Here is a 12,495-nt window from a genome sequence, read left to right on the forward strand (position 1 = left end):
TGAAAAATCATCAGATTTAGAAAAAACCTAGAAATTCCTTAAAAATCCCTAAATGAAAAAGCCTTCCCCTAAGAGACCTCAAAAATCCGTATTATAGGGGGAAAATCCCTAAAATGGAAACATGGAAACAAGTTGGAGCCAATTTTTCCAAATCCAGTGAAAATGAACAGGAGTGTCAGCTAGGAGTGGGAGTAAACTGGGATCTGGAGGAGGCAGTTGCCCCACCCCCCTGGCCCATATCAACTACTTATTAGAAATAATGCTAATAATACTGAAGTAGACCTAAATAGCCAATTTGGCCTGTTTGAAACATCTCAACAGCCACACCTTATAGAATTTAAATTAAGAAAAATATTTATTAGAAACAATGCTAGTAACACAGAAGTAGACCTAAATGGCCAATTTGGCCTGTTTAAAGTAGTCTTCTTAATTTAAATTCTCTAAGGTGTTTTCTATAAGGTTTGGCTTGTGAGATGTTTCAAACAGGCCAAATTGGCTATTTAGGTCTACTTTTGTATTACAAAACACGCCTCATACATTTCAATGGCTTTGAATTCGAATTCATTGGTCAATAATGATCTCTTCAATATATTTTTTTTCTTGTTTACATATCTCTTCTGGTTTGAAGTATTATTTTAAAAAAATAATAATTCGTTGTCCAAATTTTATGCATAACAATTTTTAATGAAAAAGCCTTCGGATCGGAGTGATCGGATTTTAATGAAATTTGATATTTATAAGGAATCCATGTCTCAGAGCTCTTATTTCAAATCCCGATCAGATCTTTTGGCATTAGGGGGAGTTGGAGAGGGAGATCTTGGAAAACACTTGGAATAGAGGAATCGGGATGAAGCTTGGTGGATAGAATAAATGTCCTTGATACGTGATTGACGTAACAGTACTGGATTCGCTCTCTCTGGGGGAGTGGGGGTAGGGGTTCAGTGATTTGGCGAGTTTGGTGCTTGTGGACGTACTAAGCTGGGTGGATAGAATAAGCCAATGTCGTAGAAACGTGATTGCCGTAATCATACTGGATTCACTCTCTTTGGGGGAGTTGGGGGGAGGGGTTCAGTGCTTTGGCGAGTTTGGTGCTTCTGGACATGCTAAGACGACGAAAATTGGTAGGCGTGTCAGGGAGCTGTACAAATTGACTTGATAAAGTCGTTTTCTCAGATTCGACCATCTGGGGGGCTAAAAGGAGAGGAAAAATTAGAAAAAATTAGGTATTTATAACTTACGAGTGGGTGATCGGATCTTAATGAATTTTGATATTTAGAAGGACATCGTGACTCAGAGCTCGTATTTTAAATCCTGACGGGCATTAAGCCTCTGATTTTCCTTTTAAATCAATCTATTGATTCTTTAAAAAAATTTTAGAGCTCTTGGCTCTTAGCTCTTCTTGCCTCGTCACAAGTGCCATATGAGCTCTTAGCTCTTGTTGAAGTTTATATTTTACAAATTTTTGGTGTTTTGAACGAAAGACACTCGATTGTTAAGAAAAGTTTGTCTCTATTGTAAATTTTTAGGCCAAAAATCAAGCTTCCACAAAATAAATTTAAAATCCAAACCAAAGAATAAAACCTTAGAAAATATGAAAATTCTTAAGCCAAATCAGAAATGCAATCGAATTTATTCATGCACCAACAGTTTTCCTGTGGTTTTATTTATTTATTAGTTGTTTTTTTTTTTTTTTTCAGAAAGAATAAAACAGATAGTAGTAAGCACACTTTTTGGTGTAAAAAAAAAAATCGATAATTTAGTTAGGAAAAATGCAAGGAAATTGAGCTTTGTTTCTTTTTAAGGTCAAAAACTGGCAAACTTTGCAAATAAAATTTTTGAAAATAATCACTCAGTAAATTAGGCCGATGAAAAAATTGCAATGATGTAATAAAAATCAGCGCAAAAATTCAATGAGAATTATTTTTAACACATACACATCAATTATCAATAGAACACAAATTAAAATTTTGTCGGTCAAATATCAGATCCATGTCCACTTTTATAGTTGTCTTATATCAAGTTGATTTTTTACAAGACGACAATTGACTAGGAAGGACGGTCACCGCTTTTCAACTTACCCTGGAACTTTCCACCAGAGATAGATTAGCTCCAAATCAGCCAATAAAACTTAACTTTTTTTATAACAAAGTTTTTACTGTACTAAACTTGCGAAAAACTCGAAAGACGGAAAAAAGGGGGGAAATTAGGCATCTAACGTTGTATACCATATCTGTCGTTTTGTCAAAAATAGGGACCCTTTTTATATTATTTTGACTGCTCAATAATCAAAGTTTATTTTAAAAATCAAGTTGGTTTTAATGAACCAGCTTAGTTAATTTTAATTAACTAATTGAGACAAATTTAATTTGTAATAATCAAGTTTAAGAAGGTGGCTACGAGATCTGACGAACAAAAAATGTAAAAAATAAATAAAAATGGAACGTCTAAACCTAAAGAACATGGGTAGCTTACTGCAACGGAAACTGGCGTCAGTGTTGACAAAAATCTACCAACGTTAGACGTTAAACGTTAAATGTTAGACGTTTCTTGTCATTTATTCTGCGTAATATTAAGGTAAAATTAGTGTTTTTGCTAAATCAGTGCATTATGTGAGTTCAGTTGAAATTGAAAAACAAAGAAACATACAAACAGTGTTTCTTTTTCAGTGCAAAGATTTCTTTTTCAGTTTTCAGTTTTCAGAAGTGTTTCTTTTTCAGTGCAATATAGCAAAGATTTCTTTTTACCTTTTCACAAATAAAAACGTATTGCTCAATTACACGGTATCCAATCTTAAAAATTATCTTAATACTTTTTGTAGTATTTACTGCTAACTTGTTTCTTTACCAATATTACTTGGGTATCACAGTATCTTAGCTTAACCTCAGAGTAAAGTATTTGCTGATTTAACATCGTAAAAAAAGAAAAAATCAGTGGCACTTTTCGTCAAACCTAAAGTCACATCAGACCTTCAATCGTTCTGTCATTATGAAACTTAAAAGGAAGGTTGTTATAAAAACTTCTCAGTTAACATTTGGAGCCTAATTTTTTGCCTGGCTGATAGTAATCAACATAGTCGCATTGACACTATAAAGAGCATAATGTCCCCTTGTGTATAGTTTCTCTTTTTACAGGGGTCATTACATGCAATACGCGTTCATGGGAATATTAGAGAAGGGCTCATTTGATGTTTAATGTCGAGTTATAACGCTTGTAAACTGACTAAGGAAGAACGTGATTCCCGTCATAACCATGGGTACCTCTGCAACTCTAGTCTGATGTGTCACTGATCACTCTGAAATCTTTTTGAAATAAGAACTAAGACTTGTAAATGAACCCATTGAATGTCTCGAAAGTGTTAATGGTGTTAATAACAAGTTGGTATATACTTTTATAAAAGAAGTTTTGTTGGATTATGGACCAAGACTTGTGAGTAAGCCATTGGCGTGCCTGGGAGGTGTTAATTATGTTAGTGGCATGTTTGTTATAGAATATGGAAAGTTAATTCACATTCTGACTAAAAATCTTGAATAAATTCAAAACTTTAAGTGATTTTGTTTGGCAAAGAAACCCTGGGCATCAGAAGCTCCTTTTAAATCCCCGAATCATGGTGCAACCACAAGGTTGAACTCGTAAGAAAAAAACTAAACATATACAAGAATTGATCTAAAGTGTAAGAAACCACACTATTGCCTTAAATGAAAGGAGACATATATCCTTGGAAAAAGTATATTATTCCACCAGAAAGGTATTTACATGTACTTCTGTTATAGAAAAGACAAATATACTGAAGTTGAGTGGTTCTAATTGTTAGTACGTTTTCTTAGAAGAAAATTTTAGTGGAACTTAATTTATTTCTATGTCATAAAAATGCATCTAAAGATGTTTTTCCCCTCAAACTTTTTTTTATTTTAGCTTCTTTTTAATGTAGAATGTTGCCTTTTTTCTATAAAAATTTGAAAATATCCAAGCCATTTAACCTGTAAAAATCATTTACTTTTTTATTCTTTTTTCTTAGAATATTCAAGGGCATATTGTGATGAGCATAAAGCCATTATATTTTATTTTGCAGAGAAAAACTTGTGAAAAAGATCATAAAGTGTTTTTGCTGATATTCGGATGTTTTACAAAAAAAAGCATCTTGGGTCAAAAAGTTTTTTTTTGTTTTGTTTTTATGGCACTTGGCATTTACCAAGTGATATATAGTGATCGCAATTTCTGTCGGTCGGTCGGTCCCGCTTTTGCTAGTTTGGGCACTTTCAGATAAGCTAGGACAATGAAATTTGGCAGGCGTATTAAAGACCAGACGAGATTAATTTAGAAATTGTCTTTTCCCCGATTCGACCATCATGGGGGGGGGGGGGGGTAGCGAACAAGATAGTCGAGAAGAATTTTATTTGCCGATAAAACAAATGATTGTTCTTCTTATGTATGGCTTGTGGTTTAGGGGTATGATTTTAGTGTGCGAGAGGTCTCAGGCTCGAATCCCAGACCACCCCAATTTTTATGTGAAGAAGATCCTAAACTAGATACGTGATCAATATAACGATAGCTGAAAGTTGGCAGGGATATCAGGGACCCGACCAGATTAAATTATAAATAGTCGCTTTCCCGATTTGACCATCTTGAGGGAGTGGAAGGATGGTTAATTCCGAAAAATCAGAAAAAAGGAGGTATTTTTAACTTACGAATGGGTAATCGGATCTCAATAAAATTTGATATTTAGAAGGACATCGTGTTTCAGAGCTCTTATTTTAAATTCCGACTGGATCCGGTAACATTGGGGGGAGTTCGAGGAGGAAACTGGAAATATTGGAAAACGCTTAGAGTGGAGAGATCGTAATGAAATTTGGTGAGCTCTTGGCTCTTGTTGTTTTAGACAGAAGATAATTTTTATAAACTTATGTTCTGGAAGAATAATATAGACAGTTGGTAGACAACATGTATAAGCCTCGTGTAGTTCGTAACAGCGAAAAGACTCGAAGCATTTTTTTTTTTTTTTTTTTTTTTTTTTTTTTTTTTTTTTTTTTTTTTTTTTTTTTTTTTTTCTCTTAAAAATCTAGATTTCGGCGATAAACCTTGTGAATGTGTTCAGCCACAACTAAAGAATTCTTTTTCGTTTTTTTTTTGTTGATTTCTTAAAATTCTGTATTTCGATAACAGGGTAAACCTCATGTATAAACCTGTATTACCCCTCTTGTAGCTAGTAACAGATTTTGCTTTTCGGGGAATCCACATTTCGGCACATTCGGATTTGGAAAAAAATAAGCTGGAAAACCATAAACTCTTTTTTATGATTTACGAAAATATTTATAAAATATGATTTTTGTGTAAATGGAAGAGATGAAATGTACTAAAGTTAAGCGTTCGATTCGCTTGTTTGTTTTCTTAGAAGCAAATCGTGGTGAAACTTGGTATATTTATCTCACAAAAATATCTCTCAATGATTATTTCCTCAGATAGTATTTTATTTTACCTGCATTTTAGTCTTAGGTTTAATGGAGAATTTTAAATACCAAAACTAGATGCCCTATAAATAAAAGCACTTTTTTCAATTTTTAAGCATATTAGTTTTTTAGGTTATTTTTTGTTTATGACTATTAGATTTTACTTTGCATGGACACTCTTGCGTAAAATCTTACAAAATTGGTATATTCAACTGTCTAAAAATAGAAGTTGTTTTTAATCTTCCAGAAGTTAATATAGGCGATTGGTAAACGATGGGTAGTTGATAATAGCCAAAAACCCTAAAAAGTTTTTTTTCATTTCTTGGCTTCCTAAAAATTTGCATCACATTCAAATATCTCAGCTTGATAACCTATGAAGGAAATATTTGTTTTTTCTTTCCATTTTTCAAGCATATTAAAGGGATTATAGTTACGGTTCTTATACTATTACACTATATTTTGCATAGGAACACTCACTGAAAAGATTATTAAATATATATTTTTATTTTTTTGTTAGATGAGATGAAAGACAAGCGTTCCAATTGCCTGTTTGTTGTCTCAGAAAAAAAAATTCCGGTGGAACTTTTTTTTTACTTTTGTCTCTCAGAAATGTGTTTAAAAGATCTTTCTTCATCGTTCTTGTTTTATTTTAACTGCCTTTTAGTCTAAGATGTGGCTAATTCTTTTTATGGAAGCTAGAATATATCTAAGCAAGATAATCAAAATTTTGTATTTATTTATCTTAATATATCTATAAATATAATCAAAATTTTCCTAGCTATATTTCGAGTATATTGGAGAGTGGGCCTTTATGGATGTAATGCTATTACATTTCATTTTGCATTAAAATACTTGTTAAAAAGCTTATTAAACGTGAACTCCTTTGAATTAAATCGAATAGTTGTGGGCATCAAATCATGGCTAAATGTAGAAAAGCCAGAACAGATAGTCCAATTGAGTGAGAGGCAATTCTGGTGTTAAACCTCCTTATTAGGATTGTATTAAAATGATTTTTTTTTTTTGAATAGACGTTTTTTAGAAGATATTTCTAAATCTTCCCGAAGAATAATACAGAATGCTGGTAGACAACGGTTGTTAATAGTAGCCGAAAACCCAAAACAGATTTCCCTGCTTTTCTAAAAATTTGCGTCTTGAAAATTTCCGCTTTTTCAGCTACGGTGGTTGAGCTCTGAGCTAGCAAGTTAAATTTCTTTACTTTTTGAAATATTAATTTTAAAATATTCTCCTAATTTAGCCTTATGACTCTTAGCTTCCTTGGTTTTGCTCTCATATGTGCTGGTTGAGCCTCACGACAGGAATGGTTAGAATTACTCTAGTAGTTCATCATAAAATAATTAAATTAATCCTCAGTTCTGTGGCTTAGAGAAGTAGTAGTTCAATATTAGTTTATATGTTAGTTTAATATACATATTCTGATGTTTTAAAAATGTTTTCCCCTCAAACCTTTTTTGTTTTAACTGTTTTTTAGTGTAGAATGTTGCCTTTTTTATGGAAATTTGAAAATATCTAAGCTACTTAACCTGTAAATATTATTTAGTTTTTTTTTATCTTGTTTTGCAATATTGAAGGGGATATTGTGACTAGCATAAAGCCATTATATTTGCACAGAATAACTTGTGAAAAGATAATAAACTGTGTTTTTTTTTATGCAGGAGATAAGTTTTGATAAAATTTATTTAATTCTTCTGTGCGAATAATATAGACAGCTGGTAGGACAACCTGTATAAGTCTTGTGTAGTTAGTAACAACCCAAAGACTCAAAGCAGTTTCTTTTCTGTTCTTGTTTTGAAATTTAAGGCTATGTGTATGACCGACAATGACAAAGAATTTAAATTTGTCATTTCTGTTGCGATATATTTCTTTACTTCTAAGCTAAAAATTTCCGCTTCATCTACTTTTTGAATCTTTTCGAAGTACGCCTTAAACTGAAATCTACTGGTATGAAACTTCGACTAGCTAATTTTTTCTAATACCCAGTGGTATCAATTCACAAAAGTTTAGGACGAGAGAGAGAGAAAATTTAATTTCTAGAATCGAGGGAGGGGTGTCAAGTTTATTCTTTTTTCATTGAAAACCCAAAAATAATATTTTCTGTGGAAGTACCCCCAAAAAATATTTTTCAAAGTATAGGGAGGGCGCACCCCCCCCCCTTATAATTGAAGCAACTGCTAATACAGCAACGCTCTTTTCAGGCTCACGTGTTTTGTTTTCTAGCTACATTTTTTCCACGCATTCTCCAGCATCTTTTACGCTTTTTCTATGCTGCCTTTTTTCTCCATCATTCAAGCTGCTGCCTGATTTTCTTTTTCAGATTTTTCCCTAGGTAGGTGTAGTCATCTTCCTTTTTTTCACTTTTAGGCATAGATTCGAGTTTGTTACTGAAAAAAAAATATCTTCATTGCTTTAGTATGGTTTGATGGTAACTTTTTTGTTCGATGTGTTTCTTGACCAACCATTAATCTTTCTCTGTTACAGTAGTGGATCGAGATGGGGGAAGGGGTGGGAAGGTGATAGCTCCTCCCCCTTGGTGTGAGCAAAAAGTCATATCATTAGATTCCGGCGACTTGATTGCGACATTAATGCTTGAATCACCGCATCTTTGAAAAAGATTTGACGACACTTGATCTGCCAGCCTTAAGTCTTAGAGTATTGTCCAGAGTATTTGGTGTCACCCAAGTTTACAAGGCATTTGTCGTCTTGTAATCGTTGAAGCTTCAAAAAGAGCGCATGTCAAAACCTGTTTCTTTTTCAGCAGCTAAGCAAATTTTTGAAATGACAGCACGCCTTAGGGTTAGCCGTAATCCTAGAGTTTGAACAGTATAAAATATGTGGACAACACTAACCATGATGTCGAAGAGAAGACAACAGTCAACCATAGACAACTGTTTTGTCTCGAAACATAGGCGAGTGGACGATCAGCGTCCAACTCAAGATAGGAATAATGAGAATTCCAGTGTTGATAGTGATTCCAGCGCTGTGACGTATGGTAAAATTGTGGGTGGTTCGTTAGCATCAGTTGAAGTGTGTAGCTTCAAGCCTAACCCAAACATCGAAAATATAAGCACTCTCTGCGAAAATAATATCGGAAGCTATATCGATAGAATTGAAAAACTGGATGATTGTAGGGATATCAATTGCTTCAGAACCCTTGGATTCCGCCATCTAATTACAGCTTCTCTCATTCAGCTCACAGGAAGCAGGGCAAGGACGATAAGAGATTTTTCAATCTTACTCACTTAAAAAAACTTCATTGGCTTCAAACTTCAAGTTCAAGACAGAACTCACTTTCTACAAAATCACATCGGAGGCTATATCGATAGAACTGAAAAACTGGATGATCGTAGGGATATCAATTGCTTCAGAACCTTTGGATTCCGCCATCTTGCTACAGCTTCGCTCATTCTGCTCACAGGAAGCAGGGCAGGAGGATAAGAGATTTTTCAATCGTACTCACTTTGAAGAACTTCATTGGCTATTACTCTAGAATAAGATGAGGGGATTAATTTGTAAAATTGTGTTTTTTTTTAACCTCCAAGGGGTAGGAGGTTCCAATCAATTGTAAAAGCTGGTTAAGAGCCTCTTCGTGACCTCCTCTAATTTTGGGGTTTAATATTACTCTTTACTTTCATAATAACAGCGTAGACAAAAAAAATTCCCAGAAATCATAATGGAGTAGATTTCAATTTCGTGTTTTGACGCGTTTTTTAAAGCTTCTTTTGTCTAAAACCCCCTTCCCCCAAAAAAAATCCTGGATATGGCCCTGGGGATCATACACCAATTTCTACCCCCACCCTCCTCTCATCTCTCCCTTAGAACTAATTGTGTATTTATCTGATGTCTGGATGAGAGGTGGTATGTTTTGGCATTAAAATGCACCTTCTGAGGTACCTCCCTCCCTCCCAAAGTACAAAACAATCAGAAAACCTCATTGTAGGAGTTTAAGTACATTTTCAAGCTTTTGTTATTTTTCTATTCATTACAGATAGTATTTGTTATTGGGAAACATACGGATATTTTCCCCAGGGGAGGGAGGGATTTTTCAGTGGGGAATGAATTCTTGGGAGTAATTTTCTTTCAGAAAGGATGTATTTTCTGGGGGATGTTTCCCACGGTGGGATATTTTCTAGGGGGAGGGGTAAGCACCTTGAACCGTATTACTACTACCGTGACCACTAATATTTTGACGCTTTCTACTTAGAAAATTTCTCTCGCCACTGCTACTGCTACTGTTCAAAAAGTTCCTACTAATAGAAGACTTTCCTTTGATGCCTATTTTTACAGTTTTTATCTCTAGTAAGAACACATAAAGTAAGAACTACGAATAACACAAAATACAAGAAAAAGAAATAACAATTTAGCAAGAAAAAGGCGTGTAAGATGATTGTTAGGATCAAGACGGATTGGTGCTTCGTCAATTAATTTTGAAATTAATTTTTCCTGTGAGAGAACAATATCCGTTGCCTGAAATTTAATAATTAACCTTTTGTTCCGAAATGATCGTGGTAAATAAAGTAAGAACTTACAATACCGATAGTAATCCGTCTTGACCCTCTTTACGTCACCGTTATTCAGAAGCATCAAAAACCCAGCACAAAATATCACAGAATGTTCGCAGAAACTCGAAACTCAGCTTTGCAAGTGCTTGGAGCCGGGAACGTTTATGATTTCCAACAATTTTAGAGAACCCCAGTTTAAGATTAAACTGAATATCCCGAATCGTCTGAAAACCAAAAGAACTTAGAGAACTGTAAACAGAAACCGCAAGCCATCGAAAATAAGTGACTTGTGGTACGAAAAAACAACTGCAATCCAAAGGATGAGACGAACTAACCCAATTAAATATAAGAAATTCAAATGCGTCTACGTTTAGCAATAATCCAATTCTTGCAAATTTATCAGCGACAGATCGAATAGAACGTGCTAAACCGGCCGCAGTTCAGCTAATAAGAAGTAAATCGTCAGCATAAGCTAAGTATGATACGTCTGTGAATTCTGTAAAACAAGAACTACGTATACCAGACAAAACATTTTCAATAGAAGCATTAAAGATACGAGGAAAGAGAACTCCCCTCTGTCTAACTCTACACTTGACTGGCATTTGTCTGAAAAAAATCACCATTCCCTGACTTTAATCTTGAATAAGAATTTGAATACCAAAACTTCAAAACCAGAATCACAGACGCATTCACACCAAGTTGACTTAGAGCTTACCAAGCTTGAGGATGGCAAACACTATCGAATGCCTTAGATATCAAGGGTGCAAAAATGAAGACTATAACTATTCCGAGTGGCTTCCTTAATAAGCTGCGCTGACCCGAAGCCAAACTGGTTAGCCTCATAATTAACAAATTCATCGATATGTGGAAGTAGAACATACTCAAATAATTTACTTAGAGTGCAGGTGACAGTAATTGGCCTGTACGAATTACACGAATTCAGATCTTTTTCTTTCTTTAATATAGAAGTAGCAATTCCACATAAAAGTGAATCAGGAACAATAGATCTTGAAAGGCACATCTAAAATAATAACTGAAGATGCGATAGAAGTTCAGATTACTTCGGATCTGGATGAGCCGCACAAATACCATCAAGGTCACAAGACTTTGACTTTAGCCTTCGAAGAGATTTCATAATATTAGATTTATCAACAGGTATAACGTGTCTTTGGCTCACACCATTAGGAAGAACCTTCGTCACTAAAGCAGTAAAACGGTTATGAACATCATAATTAATCACTGAACAGACGCACGTATAATTTTTTAATCCACGACAATCTTGGAGTAATATCACTAGAAGAAGATTCTTCGAGTTTAGACGCATTCAGCACATTTTTCCACTATTTACCATTAGTTGGAAAGTCAGTGCCCGAAAACCAAACTCCATGAAAATAACGCTTATAAGCCGATTTTGTTCTCTGCTTGATGCTAAAAACTTGCCCACTAATAGGTCTACCGCAAGCAATTGTCATGATTGATACTGAAAAATTACAGCCCTCTCATTGAACAATACGAAAAAATCCTTTTTTTCAAGGGCAGCAGTGATATATCCTCTTGTTTTTATTTGTCGCTGTTGATGCACTTGAACATCATAGAGAGCTGTTAAAGACTGATAAAAGCTAATTTTTATATCATATTTTTATTATATGAATATGATTCTATAAGGTTGTCATAAAGTTCCACTAAAAGTGCAATTTAGGTGACGTTTTTTGGAATGAAAAGGTTAGGCTGGGCAAATGGACATCATAGAGAGCTAATTATGAGCTAATTTATAAACTAATTTTTATATTCAATTGTTCTCTATGAATTTGACTTAACAAGCCAACCATAAAGTGGTACCCAAAAATTGCACCTTTATTTGTTTTTTCATTTTTTTATAATAAAAAAATAACAGCATTGGATGTTGTCCCAATAATTTTTCTTCAAATAATCAGGGTGCCATTGCCCCTCCTCTTGCCCCCATAGATGATATTTTTGCCCCCTATTTCCCCCTCTTCATCAAAATTATGTAGGAGTCACCATAGATGAGCGAATTTCCGCCTCCCCAAAACCTTACCACGGTCGACTGTATCATTCGGTTTCTGCCGAAGTTCAAATATATCTGCATTTTCCCATGTCTTTACACAAAACAATGATTGGATTCTTCGGAATAAAATATTTTTCCGTATAAATTTCGTCTTTTGTACCATCATAGCTTCACCATTTAGATCTGTGATTCAAAACGTGGGGCGCATGCCCCACTGGTGGGGCAAGCCAATATTTTGGTGGGTCTTGGGCAGGACGTGGACCCTTTAGTTGACTGCACTTTAGAGTCTCGATTTTTGTTTGGGGGAAAAGGAAGAAAAACAGAAAACAGCAAAATCTTATGAATATTTTATAGCATTTAAACTAAATCCAGTTGAAAGGCCTTAACTAGGACACAATTTGAACGGTTGAAGCTGCAATTCAGGTAAAATAAAGTGAATATTGCTTTCTATCTTGATTCGAGCAGGGGCGTTACAAGAGAGGGGGTGGGTATAATTCTAAGCTTTTTG

This window comes from Artemia franciscana, chromosome 10 (assembly GCF_032884065.1).
Source record: "Artemia franciscana chromosome 10, ASM3288406v1, whole genome shotgun sequence".
NCBI classification, from domain to species: Eukaryota; Metazoa; Arthropoda; class Branchiopoda; order Anostraca; family Artemiidae; genus Artemia; species Artemia franciscana.